We start from the raw sequence: 14,983 nt of genomic DNA on the forward strand, positions 1-14,983 counted from the left end.
CAAGTTGTACTTCTCGTAGTGCAGATCTTTCTTCTGGTGCGAAGTGAGCAGTCTAAAACCCAGCTGAAGTCAAGAGCCTGTGCTGTATCTAACAAGCAAGAGTTGCTGTCTTACAGGCGAACAGATCACAAGCTAAAAAGCAAGATGGTAGCCCAGGGGTAGCCTTCCCTGATGTGCTCACCAATGATGTTGCATTTTTTTTTAATTTGCAAGAACTTTTAAATAGACATGTATAATTAAATAAAACAAGCTCTTATACAGCCTAAATTCGGATACTGACCAGAGGACTGAATTCCACCCACTCAATAAGCTCATCCAATAATAGTTTCCACCACTGACCATCAGCCAATGAAAAGCCTACAAAATGCCAAGTTAACGGAAAATTGCCCCTTCGTTTCCCTCGACCTGATTAGATAGAAAATCCTTCCAATATTATCTACATCACATCCCAATTTCTATATAGTAAAAAACTTGCACAGATTGTGAAAGTTCAGTCCAGCCAACTATAGTTATATAATATCACCAGACACTAATCTTTGGGTGCGTGTTTAAGTTTAAAATGTATCATGGGCCTGACTAGCACTCAGTTCTACATGTATTTTTTTTTAATAAAAAGTATACCCTCAAACATTCAATACAGACGAGGAAACATTCACCATATTTTGTTACAGAGATTTGATAGGGATACAGAAGGATATTGACTGCACAATATTGGATATTGGGATGTTTTGCCAATTAGCGGCATGACTTCGAGCTGGAGTTTAAATTCCAAATTCACTTCGTACCAAAAGCTAAATTATTGATGATAAGTGCATGAGCACTGACTTCTTTTGCTTGAGAGAAAATAATTACCCATTTCATTTGCACACTCGTCAGTGTGAAAAATGTATCTACCTCTTGATTTTCGTAATTTCTATGCCGTTAGGAGGCGTGGTCACCCACTCCCGGCCTACAAATTATTAGACATCTCTGGAGTAGATGGGGCTTAAAGGCCTCCTCGATCTGAGGTAGTGTCATTATCACTGCACTACAAAAGCCCTTAACTTTTTGCGTTGTAGGATGTCCTCTATCCTACAGGAGTTACTGAGCGCGCAATAGAAACAACTGTCGAATGAGCGACACGATTTTTTCAATGAGTTCCATCACCAAGTATTTCAATAAACAAAGATTATTTCCCCAGCTGGTTCTTTGCTAGGGAGTTGAGGATTATGAAACCAACACAGAAAATGCTGGAGAAACTCAGAACTTCAGACTTATTTTTCTGAAGAACCGTACTCGAAACGTTATCTCTGGTTCTACCTCCAGGGATGGTGCCTATTGAGTTTCTCCAGGATTTTCCATGTGTCTTTCAGACTTCCAGCATTTCTAGATATTGCCTTTAAGAAAGTTGCTAGTTCAATCCAGCAACTCGAATTCATAGATACTTTGCCAGCAAATAACATCTCTCAAAGACAGATAGTACAGTATTTAAGCTTTGTAGCTCTCAAATATCCCATACCCTTTAATCAAGATTTTGTTCAGAGTTGACAGTTGGTGTTAGATTGGAAGCAATGATCCAGTGCAATTATTTAATAATTGTTGTCAAACATTATTGGGAGTTTGTAGGGCCATTTCATCCGATTTGTCTAAGTAGAGCTGCTAATTCCACCAAGCTTGCCTGGGATCCTTTCAAAAATTAATAAAAGCCGCCCTAGGCGGACAGTTTATCTCCAAAGTTGAACATTTCAAAGGATTCAGCTCGAAAGAAAACGTACGGAATAGCAAAGGGTAAAAGTCCTGAGCTCTCGCTTTGGGGCTTTTTAAGGGAGTAAGGTGAGAAGCCAAGGTAGATAATTGGACCGGCGAGTATTAGCATCACCGCATTCTCAGTTCTCACTTAATCCCCAAGAACGGCTACAAGGCAAAAGCTTAGTTTATATAATCTCGTATGACTGAGATGTTTCGTTTAGATATAGCGCTAATTATATATATATTTTTAACAAACATGGTTTGGTCTTAAATTCGCTATTAAATAATCGTGGTTTAGTCTTCCACCTTCAAAAGTGAGCATTTTAATGTATAATTTTCAATTGAGAAGTTAAGCAGCTGTTCACTACTATGAGGATGAAGACCCAGAAAAAAAGTAAAATAAAGTCAGGGGAATCCTTTCACTCAATAGAGTGGAAGTTATATAGGGGAATAGGGAAGATAGGTGAGAGACGAACAGGAGAACATGTCGTTAAGATGAAGATTCGAGAAGAGCAGAAGCTGAATAATTTGTACATAATGTAGTAAGGATAAAGTAGCCGTTGCCTAGAGCCGGTTTAGCCTGAGATAAAGTGAAGAAGTCGTCTTCATGACACTCCAGCTGCTGGGGGAATTGAACCCACGCTACCAGTATCGCTTCGCGTGGCGGACCAGCCAAGGGAACTAACTGAGCACAACGTAGGAATAGAGCAGAGCATTGATAGATTGTCTTTGCTGACTAATGGAAGTTCAACCAAGCCATGCCAAGCCAAGCCGATTGAAACACTCCGGTTTTGATTAGGACTATTAGCCCTGTACCCGTCCCACGGTTATGGCAACAACTCCCTGTGGGCAATCAGGGATGGGCGATTAATGCTGACTTAGTCAGTGACATCCTCATCCTGTGAATGGATTTTTCAAAATCCCAATCGGTCAAATGAAAAGCTTAAAACTGTGAAACTTGCAATTCTGAGAGAGTGAGAAAAATAAAGGAAATTCCTGAAAGACTGGAGAACTAGTCTGTGGGGAATCGGACACTCCTCACTGAAGCTGCCGAGAATTTCCGCCTGAAAACTAAAAGTTCTGGAAATCACAGCGGGCCAGGCAACGTCCATGAAACTAACCTTTCGAATTTGGATGACTCTTCAATTTCTCTCTTTCAAAGACTATCAGGTCATGTCCCCTGCTGTCGGAACCTAACACGATTAAACTCTCCCGAAATCTCAAGCACCATCTGAAATGGAGCTCGTAGCGTCGCGAAGAAATTCAACCTGACCAGGTGGGTATCTGCAGTTGACTCCGGGATAACTACTTGGCTGGTCGGCTGGATCTCGGAATCTAACCGCCTTGCTGCCACCTCGGACAATGCAGGATAGATTCACAGTGAGTTCACAAATAAACCAGCGGTGTTGGTTCTCTCGTGTTTGTGGGATCATCCCGTGCACAACTTATCTGCTTTATTTCCGCTAACACAAACTGTTTCCGTGTCGCCTCATGAGGACGTGAAAGGTGCCATGCAAATGCAATGTCTTTCTTTCTGATCCAAACTTTGCAGCGATCCCGGTTTACGTCCCACACATGACAACCCGCTTTTGGGTTTCTGCTGAAAAATGTGAACACAATAATAACAACAACATGAACCGTGAATAACGAAGGACACCGACTGCAACTGTCCTAAATATTCCCTCTCAAACGCGCGTGCGGCGTTCGGGAGAACTTGCCGGGGAATGTGGAGTTTGGTTGCGGGATGGAGCCCACATTCTGCAGAATGAACGCCAGGGTTCTCAGATTTTTTTTGCGATCAAAAAATGCTTCGTGAACAGACTGGAATTGTACGTATTCCTAACCCCGCAATGCAGATACTTCCAGACGTTGTCTTCTCTCGAGTCTTAGCAAGCAAGGAGAGTTCAAGCATTCCGAAGAAATGTTTTAAGTCTTCAATGCAGGAGTCAGGTAATCTCTGCTCGCTTCCGGAAGCGATTAATTCCAGTGGTTTTCAGTTCAATCCACATTCTAGAAGCGAGGAAGCGATTAGGATTTGACAAACGGCATCAACTACTCGTAACCTCGAGATGTCGATTTTCATTGCGAGATTATTGCATTTTGTGACAGAACAGTGCAAGATTGGTAAGCAGGTGAGAGAGATTTACGACAACCGACAACAAAAAAGGTCGAGGAAAGATTAGGTGATTTTATTTTTAAAAGTCTCGCCTCGTTATATTCTGGAATGTATTGCAAGGGGGCAACATATTTAAACTAAAACATATACGTGATGTCCACTTACAGAACTCAGCTCAGAATACGAGTGAAAAAGTACATGCAAAAATAGCTACAAGACAATTTGCATTAAAGTGGAGGGAATTAAATTTGGCTAATAATGGAAACTGCGGTGGAATAATTAACTTCCAAATATAATATGGATAAATACAACTCAAAATTGCAGGACTCGTGGCGGGAGTGGGGGGGGGGGGGGAGTTGGAATCATGGTGAGGGGCAAATTGAATAGCTCTCTGAAAGACGAGGCACGGGCTTTATGGGCTGGACAGCTTGCTTCTGCAATCATAAAACCATTGAGTTCTGAAGTCTACGGACGTAAAATGCATCAAGATTCACTCGTTAGTATTATGTTCTAATGCCCTGCTTCACAGAAAAGAATACAGACAATTGCCCCTAATGTAGGGTTTAAACGTTGAAATGCATTCACCCGAGCGACTCACTTTTCCCTCCTCCTCGATGGCAAACTGATATTAACCTGGTATCAATATCAATCTGGTTGATATTAACCTTCTACAAACTGTCAACAACGCCCCTGAAAATCCACATAAACTGGCAGATGACGAGCCCACCGTGCTTGCGTTGAGAGACCCTGGTAACTACATCAACCCAGATCACGTACGCATAACACTTGATGGGGCCCACCGGTGGTTTCCACAATGTCATTCACCTCATGGGGCCTTCAGCGCGAGATTGTTTCCTTTTCGGAGGCCAACTAGAACTGAAATGCAAAACCCGTTTCCATGTAGCTAAAAAAAAAACCTATCTGACGACGAATTGCAGGGTTTGTTGGGTTTTTTTTTTATTCGCGGTCGGTTGAAAAGCTACCCAGCCCTTTCGGCAATAGAGTAGCGGCTGGAGGCGAAACTGGGTTTTAGTGGCAGAGAGGAGGCGCGAAAGAGCGAGATACAAGGCAGAGCTGTTAACATTTCCGCCCTTGCCACATAGTTATTTTTTTAAAAAAAAGAATGAAAGTAAGTCGAGAAGGCATTGGGCAGAAAAGAGTATTCACAGAAAAAAAACGAGGCGGATGCCAAAAATCACACAAGATGGAGTAAGCGTACTTCATCAACAGCTAATCGTCCATTCATAAAGTTGAGTTCAATGGAAGGAAGCGTAAAATAATCTCAGCCCAACTACATTCTACTTTCAGTCTTAATTTTAAAAATTACATTTTAATGCAGGTGTGAATGGTTTGTTTTGCGGGTGGGTGTTTGTGGTATTCTAATCGCAGGTAGCTAGAAAACATGACTACAGCTAATGTGAGTATGTGTGCTTTGTAATGGACGTTTGTCCCAATGTTGCTAACTACAGGTACTTGGAGGTTTAATGCGAGGTCCAGGAATACTCACTGGGGCAGCCATGGTGACGATTCATGATTTAACACGCATCTGGCAAAATGCTCAATGCCTGAACAGAAATTCAAGATTGAGAAATGTTCAAAGTGCATATGTTTCACACAGCAAAAGGGCAATACATTTAATCCAAAATATATGCATTATGTTCATTTAAAGAACTCATATCAGAATACTAACCAAGTAGTAAATACAAAAATACGTGAAAGTCAATTTGCACTAATGTGGAGGGGAATTAAATTTGGCCAATAATGGAAACGATGCACCGATATTCCAATTGAGATTCCGATGAAAGCAGCTAGAGACCATGCCGACTATTAAAGCGTACAATTCTGGTGGGGGAGGGGGCAAACACAATGAATCCGTGTTTATATTTTTTCACCGCTTGAAGAGCACGAATCTGGAATGTCGTTGCAATAATTATTCAGGACATTATTTTGTAGCTTTATTCGCCAGCCACTGTCAGTGATCAACTTGCAAGATTATTAAATTAAAAGAAATGAAATCAGAAGATACAATGCTTTCAGTCACAATCCGGAATGAGTAATTACAATGAGAAACTGATTGCAGATGCTTTTTTAGGCTGTAGCCCGTGGAATCTATTACCTTTACCATTCAGCCAATTATCTCCCCTCCCCCAACAGGCAGATTCATTTACATCAGCTGAGCAACCTGATCCGTCTGCAGCCGCCGGCTGATTGACAGCTGCAACCGGGCTTTGCTGGTTTCCTGTTAACCATTTGATGCCTCGCGAAAAATCATACAAAAACAACCCCGCTGCAAATTCCCCCTCCCCCAAACCTAGAATCGCAGGCACATCGTGTTCGCTGAGATATTTTATGTTGCGTTTCCAAAATACAAATTTAGCAAAACAAACACGTGTTCAAGGGCAAAGGTCTACAATGTATTCACTTAATTCTGGACAAAGCACAGTGGATGGTGCTTGGATTTACCATTTAAGATCATAAAACTACACGAAAAAAATTGCAAATCAGTTATGAACAGAAACTATTTTCTCTGTTGTTGACATTCCAGTTCATATTTAAAAGCTTGCTAAAGTAAGATAATATTTCATGCGGATTTTTTCTGCTGCATTACCTTCGCAGATTTCAGGCAATATTGAAACAGAACAGCGATACAAGAGCTGCAAAATTGCATCATGATACCATCATTCTTGCTGCAAGTTGAATGTAGCCCTTGCAAAGGCTCTTTTATGCTTGCTGATTCCTTCCAAATCAACAGATATGAAGCATTTGTGCACACAATACATGTCAAACGTGATTGCACCTCACGGCAGAAAAGCTGGGACCTTCACATGAGTGCCGGAAGAGTTAAAGCAGACATGCAGCATGTAAATGTGAAACCATTGAATGTAATCTCTTTTATTATTTGTAGACATTTATCTTTCTGCCCACGCATTCAATACCAAATTAAACAGTCACCAATGAAAACCAAACATGAATATAATCTATTTCAGCAACAGAACTAAAGTGCATTGGCCAGCCAGTCTCTGTGGCGCAATCGGTTAGCGCGTTCGGCTGTTAACCGAAAGGTTGGTGGTTCGAGCCCACCCAGGGACGCTATTTTTTTATCTCGCCACTCGCTCTGCGTGCACATTTCTGATCTTACCTGTTTATTTCACAATTTTTTTACAATTTAAAAAAATTAGAAAATTTATAGCGAAGATAACACTATTATCTCTCGCATTCAATTCTGTTGCCTTTGTTGCTGGGAGACGAGGCAACTTAACAGAAGTGTATTTACACATTAATATTTTAGTCAATATTTATAATTACAGGATGCATCTTTACCATTCATGTTAATTATGATATGTTAAAATATACGTTATTTTCTTCGAGATTATTTAATTATCTAATGCATTGCAAGCATTCGAAGCCTCAGTATTTTTATTTCCTGCTTACTCTCTTGTATCAATAATATAGTGTCAAGGCATATTTCAAACTACTTACTGCTTACTCCTATTGATTTATTCAATGGGAAGAGTCTAGCCTTAAGCGACGTTGCACCTCACGACGACTGCTGTATCCCCCCCCTCCCGCCCCCAAAATTCTAATCCCACAATTGCGAAATTCGTCAAATGTGACCATTTTAAGAGGCCAAGGTTTTACTCTTGTAAAGGTATCACATGCTAGGTGCACTTTATTTCTCAGCCCCTCGCGCCCCTACCACCGATTCAGTCTGGGTATGCATTGTTAATCTCTTGGTGGCGAGACTTTGCATTTTAAAAAAAATTAAATGTTGATTAATGTAACCCTACATCCAAGCACAGCCATTTTGAAACTGCCCTTGAGAAAATATGCTCACAAAGGCTGCCTCGCACCCAAATTTGTACCATGCCTCTGAGTTTTCCTTTGTTTCACGTGCAGCGTTTCAGACGTTGGAGGCTGTCACAAAAAAACTATCTTCATTTTGATTGGATTGCAGCCCTGTTTGGGTATCCAAAATATCTATGTATACTATGAATGAAATGCCTATTACTTGTCTTTACAACATTATCTCTATTTGTGTCCAATCCGAGCATCCAATGCACCCGATTAGCTGTTAGTGTAATGCAGTTATTTCTGATCAAATTTGATGGTTTGCCTGTCACTGGTTTCTTCAATTAGTTGATTGTAGCTCTATCTTCACGCACTTACTGGGTTGCAGTGCTTTGCTCAATGCACTTATCACTGTACATCAATGCAATAGGTATTTCTTTCGCTGCTGCGTTTATTTAATGGAGCGTCATACGGGGGCCCTGTATCAAACAGTTGCTATTAGTTTGCTCGATAGAGTGTGTGTTTCCGGATTTAAAGAAGGGCCTGTTTCTACAGACCGAATGCATTTCAAAAGACAAATCAGGTTATTACTGCTCTTTTAACCGGCTAAATGTGCTCTAAATGAGCACAAGGTTCATTGAAAAGATGAGCAGATACCTGTCATTTCTGAGACATGGAGATATTATGACATCAATGCTCGCTGCTTCAACCATACGGCCTGCTTCTACATACATTTAATACCGTACATCAATGTATCTGCTAATACTACAAATTGCTTCATTTTCTATCTGCTGTTTATTATGATATTTCAATGCAATATGACTGATTACGTTGCCCATTCAATGCAGGGATAGTTCCAAGTGCTACAAACTCATATCATTAATATAATTATTATTATTGTTTGAAGCTGACACAAATTACCACATTGTATACAGTGTTTATTACTATACCGAACACAGTATGTACACAGCAACTACGATTTAGGATCTGTCAATATTTAAGCGCTCTCTGATTTAGTGTCCTATCAGTCATAAAGTGTAATGAACATCCCTTATTTTAATGTCAAACCTATTTCAGAATTTGTTGTTTTTTAATGGCACGATACTGGTGAGCTAGCTCTCGGTGATAAACCTCTGAAATCTTTTCTTTCATGTATTTGTTTTAAGCACCGTCTATAACAATGTGTTATGCTAAAGAACCTGTTTATATATACTGCATCAGCTTAAACCACTACTGAATATCCAACGGTGCATTTTGTGGTAGACGAAGATGTGTTAGGACAATTGTGGTACAGACGATCAAGTATTTGTAATTACTATATTTTAATTGTAAATGAACATCGTATTAAACAATATGTCTTTTTTTTAGTGCATGTTCTTAACCTGTGTGAATAAATTCATTTGACTGCTAGGATTGCCTTCTTTTCTTCAACCTGATTGAACTAGCATTCAAGCGGCCTCTTTGTCAAACGTTAAATCCCATTTATTTATACAGATTGTCAGCCAAGCGAATACGTTAAGTAAATATGATTTCGCAGTAAAAGTTAAAAAGATTTAACAGGAGAAAGTTTATCGTCACCCATTACGCAAGCTAACAAGCTTTTTGTTTTGCCAGGGCTCGGGTCTTAGAGAGCTAGGATACAACTTCTCTAATGTCCCAAATATTCAGAACATTATACGCCTCCCAATTGCTTTTTGAGCAGTGCGGCAATATTACGACTCAGAACAAATAGAATCCAGCAAGTTGTACGTTAAAAACAAAGTCTGACTCATTTTTAATCATGAGGAAAACCATATCTAAAGATTGATAAGGATCCCATTTCTCTACATATTGTTGATGCAAGAAAACGGTCCACAATTTTAATTATAGGAGTCGCAAGAAGTTAAAACATGTATTTAACTGCTCCCTGAGTCTGATTTCTTTCGCGGCAAAATCTCCATGAGTTTGCACACGTATTAAACATGTTCCGTTTTCCAATGATATCATAATTAGATTCAAATCAATTCAAAAAGATTGAGAACGCGAAATATTCTCCTTTTCCCAACTGCATCAGACCATTGGCTAATTCATACATTTAAGAGAATAAGGTTAAATAAAGGAAATGAAGACAGGATGATCGAGAAATAAAGCTATAGAAAACACCCATTTTCACGCCAATTTACTAGTTTAGTTTCCAATCGTTAGAACAAAGTATTAGGGGAAAATGATCTCTGTATGTCTTTAAACCCGATTGAATTGTGTTAGTTTCTAGGTTAGGAAAATGGCAGACCCAACTTAAACGTGGTTTATGATTCCAGGTGTGTTCCTTACAATGGATGATAGAACAAGAAATAGTTGTATAATTTTCTGGAACATTTGACTTGATGCCAGTTATACAAGTGACTTTAATTCAAAGAGTGCCTTATGACGTCTTTATTCTCTTATTCTTTCTCGTTTAGCAATTATTTGAATTTCGAACACTGCTTGATGAACTGTTGAATTATTGCTTTATCCGATTGTACATAATGATTATTGGCAGCCATTTCCTTAAAAAGACGACAGGTGTGTTGAATGTTTTCTCACTATGTAGTTTGTACGCATGCAGTTTGCAAGGGTTGGAAACTAGAGATTGTGCAAAGTTCCGATACATAGATCAAATCTTCCACCTCGAATGTGCTATTTATAACTAAACATGAGTATTTAATATTTTCAGCGAACTACTGACACATTAAAAACACAAGGAACGTAGTAACATTATCCTCCGCTCAAAGAGACGCAGTTAAATAGATTAGTGCAGGTGAGCAGCCTTAAAACCTAAATGGACGAGAATTGGTAGTTTGTGCATGAGCTATTGTCCTTATGTGTGAAAGAAAGCGAAGAAAATAGATAGATAGATAGATAGATAGATAGATAGATAGATAGATAGATAGATAGATAGATAGATAGATAGATAGATAGATAGATAGATAGATAGATAGATGCGTCGAAAAAGACAATCAGAAAACGAGATAGTCAGAGATAGAATAATAGATTTACAAGAGAGAAAGGGGTAGTAAAAGAAAACCAACTGTAGACAGACAGGCAACGGTAAAGAAATAGGGAAAAATACAGACGGACAGAATTGATTCACAGCGAGAGAGAAAAAGCCAAATACAGTACAGGGAAACAAAGACAGATGGAGACAGTCAAATACAGTGAGGTAGAGTGGGGGGAACCTACAGATAGTCCAGGAAATGGAGAGAAAATGAGAGACGAGAGAGAGATAACTAGGATGAGGGGCAGGGACTGACAAAGACTGGTTTTCTGCTCGCTCCTTCTGCATCATTCGGACGTGAGCCACAGTTTAACTTTTACAGCGGACTGGTGATTTCGTTCTACACAGAACTATCATGTCCATCGATCTGTTTCTCTGATTAGAGATAATGAGATTTAACCCTATTTGACATTTTCTGCCTTCCTTCTGCTTGTCATATTCTTTCTGTCCCCCCGCTTTTTAAAAAATATCTGTCTTTCGACCAACGCGTGAAAGGCAATTTTGCAATAAATGGTGGCAGATTCGAAGAAGCAGTGCGGCCATATTACCATAAATATATTCTCAAATATTGGACAAGCGTTCAAATTCCACTGAACATAAATTACAGGCACATTTCCCTAACGATTTATGGTTCCTTTATTATATTTTAAACAAACATTGTTTTTTGAACAGAAATACTTGCAATGCCAATATTATACACACAATAAACACAGATTTATGTATAATCATTGAACATTGAAGTGCTTGTGAGTGTGTGTGAGAGAGTGTGTGTGCGCGCTGGTCGTGAGGGTTAACACATCGCTTTCACTAATGTGACACAGCCTCTTGTCCTTCCTCTCTCCCGTTTCTTTGTTTCACGTAGCTATTATCTCCACGCCATCTATCTCTGTCTGGCATGCTTTCCACTCTCTCCATCTCCCCTCCCCACCCCCTCATGGTGGGTGAGACAGGGGAGAGGGGTGTTGGGGGCTTGCGTTTGGGGGGGGCTGGGATTTCTCATTTATGCGGGGGAGGGGGAGGTGAGGAAACCTCAAGGACAATCTGACAATAAAAAACGAAATTCCTTTTTTTCCAGGACGACGCAGCGCCCATTCAGGGAATCGATCTATTGATTAGCAATGACTAGCTTTCTCGTTGCTGGTGTCTTCTGAATAAACGCAGGAACGGATAGAGCGTACAATGCAGTAAAATACACGTTTGGTGCATGCATTTAATGATTCGGTCAGGAAATCCGGCTTTGCTACAAGCATATTCATTTATTTTAGATTATTGCCAATCACATACTATAATAAGCAATTTAAATGATGCAGCTTGTATGATGCAGTATCGGGATAATAAGTGCCTGTAATGCACATAGAGCTTTCTATGGAATAAACTGAATGTCTAATGACACGTGCTGGCTATTTTGACTCTGTCTGGATCCATATTATCTCCATTGCTAGTACAGCTGAACAGTAAGGGTAGCGCCGATCGATATATCCTCTGCTATTAGAGAGGCGACAGAAGGGAGCATATGTCACCGTGGGAAACACTGGCAGTCCGTGAACAAAAGAACACTATTCCAGGCAGGAAAGACGCGGTTACCTGGCAACAGCCAGTCGCCCAGTTTTCCCAAAGCTGGAGTGCTCTCTGCTGGTTGGGAACAGAATCAATACAATCAAAGCAGGGCGGCGATTTAATCTCACATCAGGCCAATGGCAGCGAGGAAACCCTGGAGCTGAATTGCTGCTGAGGGAGGGAGTGGACAGAGATTTCATATTGCCTTTCTAAAAAAAATCATTCCTGGACTGTTAGCGTTGCTGGTTGGGATTTACTGCACAACCCCATGAACTGAGGGGGGCTAGTTCAGAGGGCAGTGTAGAATCAACCACATTGCTATGAGTCTGGAGTCGCATGTAGACCAGACTTGGTAACTATGGCAGATTTCCTTCTCTAAAGGACATTAGGGAACCAGAGGGGGTTTTACAACAATTGACAATGTTTACATTAAGCTAGTTTCTAATATCAGATGTTTTTATTGATTCAAATGTTATCATTTGCCATGTCAGGATTCGAACTAATGCTCCCAGAGCATAAACCTGGGGCGATGGATTACTAGCTCAGTGACAGTACATTGCCCGATTCCTTAAAAGAACATGAAACTCCAATTGAAAAATAACATCTAAAGGGAAGAAAATGGATCAGAGAGAGTGTAGTTTTCACATTGGAATGATTTTCAAGTTGGTAACAGTGTTATTTAAATAATTATGTCTCCATCTTGCTTGCTGTGGCCATCAGTCTCACTGTCTCGCTTTCTCACCCATTCATCAGATGACAAGGATGCTGTAAAAAGCTGAAAGACCTGCGGATGCTGGAAAGCAGAAACACAAAACATAAATTGCCGGAAAAGCTCAGCAGGTCTGGCAGCATCTGTGGAGCGAAATCATTTCTGAGGAAAGGCTACTGGGCCCGAAGCATTAACTCTGATTTCTCTCCGCAAATGCTGCCAGACCAGCTGAGCTTTTCCAGCAATCTCTGCCCCGGTGACATCACGTTTCCTTAAACCGCAATGCCGGCGGTTCACGGGTAATCTGACAAATCACCAGGGTCACAGGTCGGAGTTTGGGACACGAACAGTCCCGTGGATTGGGCAGCGAAGTGTTAAAGACTGCATCTTCACAGGAGGCATCATGTTCCTCAAATCCAATGGCGATTGAGTTGGGGGGAATAGGCTCCATGCCACTGTTTTGTGGTTCATTTGGAAGTTTCTGTGGTGCCTTCTCATTGTATTCGACATGCTTATACATAGAACGACCTGAATGTCACTTCATTGCGGTCACTTCATTTCAACTCCCTTTGTAAGCCGGGACCTCGTTGTTCCTATTGTCTGTTCTTTGGGCTTCCTGCCATGTCCCATGATATCTCCTTACTCCATCCTAATGGGCTCCAAAACGAACATACCGGCACAGCGAACCTTGGCTTTGCTAATGAACGAGCAATGCCAACAATGCAGGTCTGTGTGGAATTTCATTGTCAACCTTCAACTCTTTGTTTTCCGATTAAATCGGTAACCTTAAGTTCACATTTCCTTCACATGCACCTCGCTATGGTGTGACCATGTTCTGGACACCCAAAGGAGTGGATTTGATTGAACTTGCTTCATTTGTTCCCTGCTATTACTCAATCTGCGTTTCCCCGGTTTTTGTTGTTGTTGAAGGATTCAAATGGATTGATTCACTGTATCTTACCTCTTTGACTCTGAACGATATTTGACAGGCGGCCACAATACCTGGGAGTATTGCAAACAGGGAGAAGAATGGTGTGAATTTAGAAGGACATGGATAGGCTGGTGTAATAGACGGACACGTGCGAGATGCGTTTCAATGAGGGGGAATGTGAAGTGACTGATTTTGCTTCGAAGAACGGGTAGAGGCAATATTACACAGTAGAAAATTGTAAAGGGGCGCAGAATCAGATGGAAGCATGTGTCCAAATCACAGCAAGGGCCAGAGCAGGCTTGATACAGCTAATGAAATTAGTAAAGACGATGTTGAGCGTTGTCAATAGGAGCATCGAATATAAAAGCGGGGAGATTATGATGACCCTACTTTAAGCGCTTGCCCAGCCTCAATTGGAGTATTGTGAAGTTTTGAAGAAGGATCATAAGACCATAAGACAGGAAGCAAGGCCATTCGGCCCATCGAGTCCACACCGCCATTTAATCATGGCTGATGGGTTTCAATTCCACTTACCCGCACTCTCCGTCATATCGGATTCAAAACGTTAACTCTGGTTCTCTCTCCACAGATGCTGCTACACCTTTTGAGGTTTCTTCCATCATCTCCTTATTTAATTTCATATCTCCAGTATTGCTTTTTAAAATTCTGTTAGGATGTGGGTGTCACTGGCAAAGCTGCAATTGTTGTCAACCCTCACTGCGCTTCATGGTCAACTACATTGCTGGTGACATGGAGTCACATGCAATTTCCCCTGGGGCAGAGTCATAGAGTCATAGAGATGTACAGCGCGGAAACAGATCCTTCGGTCCAACCCGTCCATGTCGACTAGATATCCCAACCCAATCTAGTCCCACTTGCCAACACTCGGCCAATATCCCTCCAAACCCTTCCTATTCATATACCCATCCAAATGCCTCTTAAATGTTGCAATTGTACCAGCCTCCACCATTTCCTCTGGCAGCTCATTCCATACATGTACCACCCTCTGAGTGAAAAAGTTGCCCCGTAGGTCTCTTTTTCATCTTTCCCCTCTCACCCTAAACCCATGCCCTCTGGTTCTGGACTGTTCCGCCCAAGGAAAAGACTTTGTCTATTTACCCTATCCATATCCCTCATGAT

The 14,983-nt window shown here is 40.9% G+C and overlaps 1 non-coding gene across 1 annotated transcript; it reads left to right on the top strand.

Annotated features, from left to right (window-relative positions):
* Positions 1-6,860: 6,860 nt before the first annotated feature.
* Positions 6,861-6,934, top strand: trnan-guu (transfer RNA asparagine (anticodon GUU)). The gene has a single exon. It is a non-coding gene; the product is annotated as a tRNA-Asn (tRNA).
* Positions 6,935-14,983: the final 8,049 nt, after the last annotated feature.

The sequence above is a fragment of the Chiloscyllium plagiosum genome, unplaced genomic scaffold, assembly GCF_037043375.1.
Source record: "Chiloscyllium plagiosum isolate Xiang-an unplaced genomic scaffold, Cpla_swu_hap1 HiC_scaffold_32, whole genome shotgun sequence".
Classification (NCBI taxonomy): Eukaryota; Metazoa; Chordata; class Chondrichthyes; order Orectolobiformes; family Hemiscylliidae; genus Chiloscyllium; species Chiloscyllium plagiosum.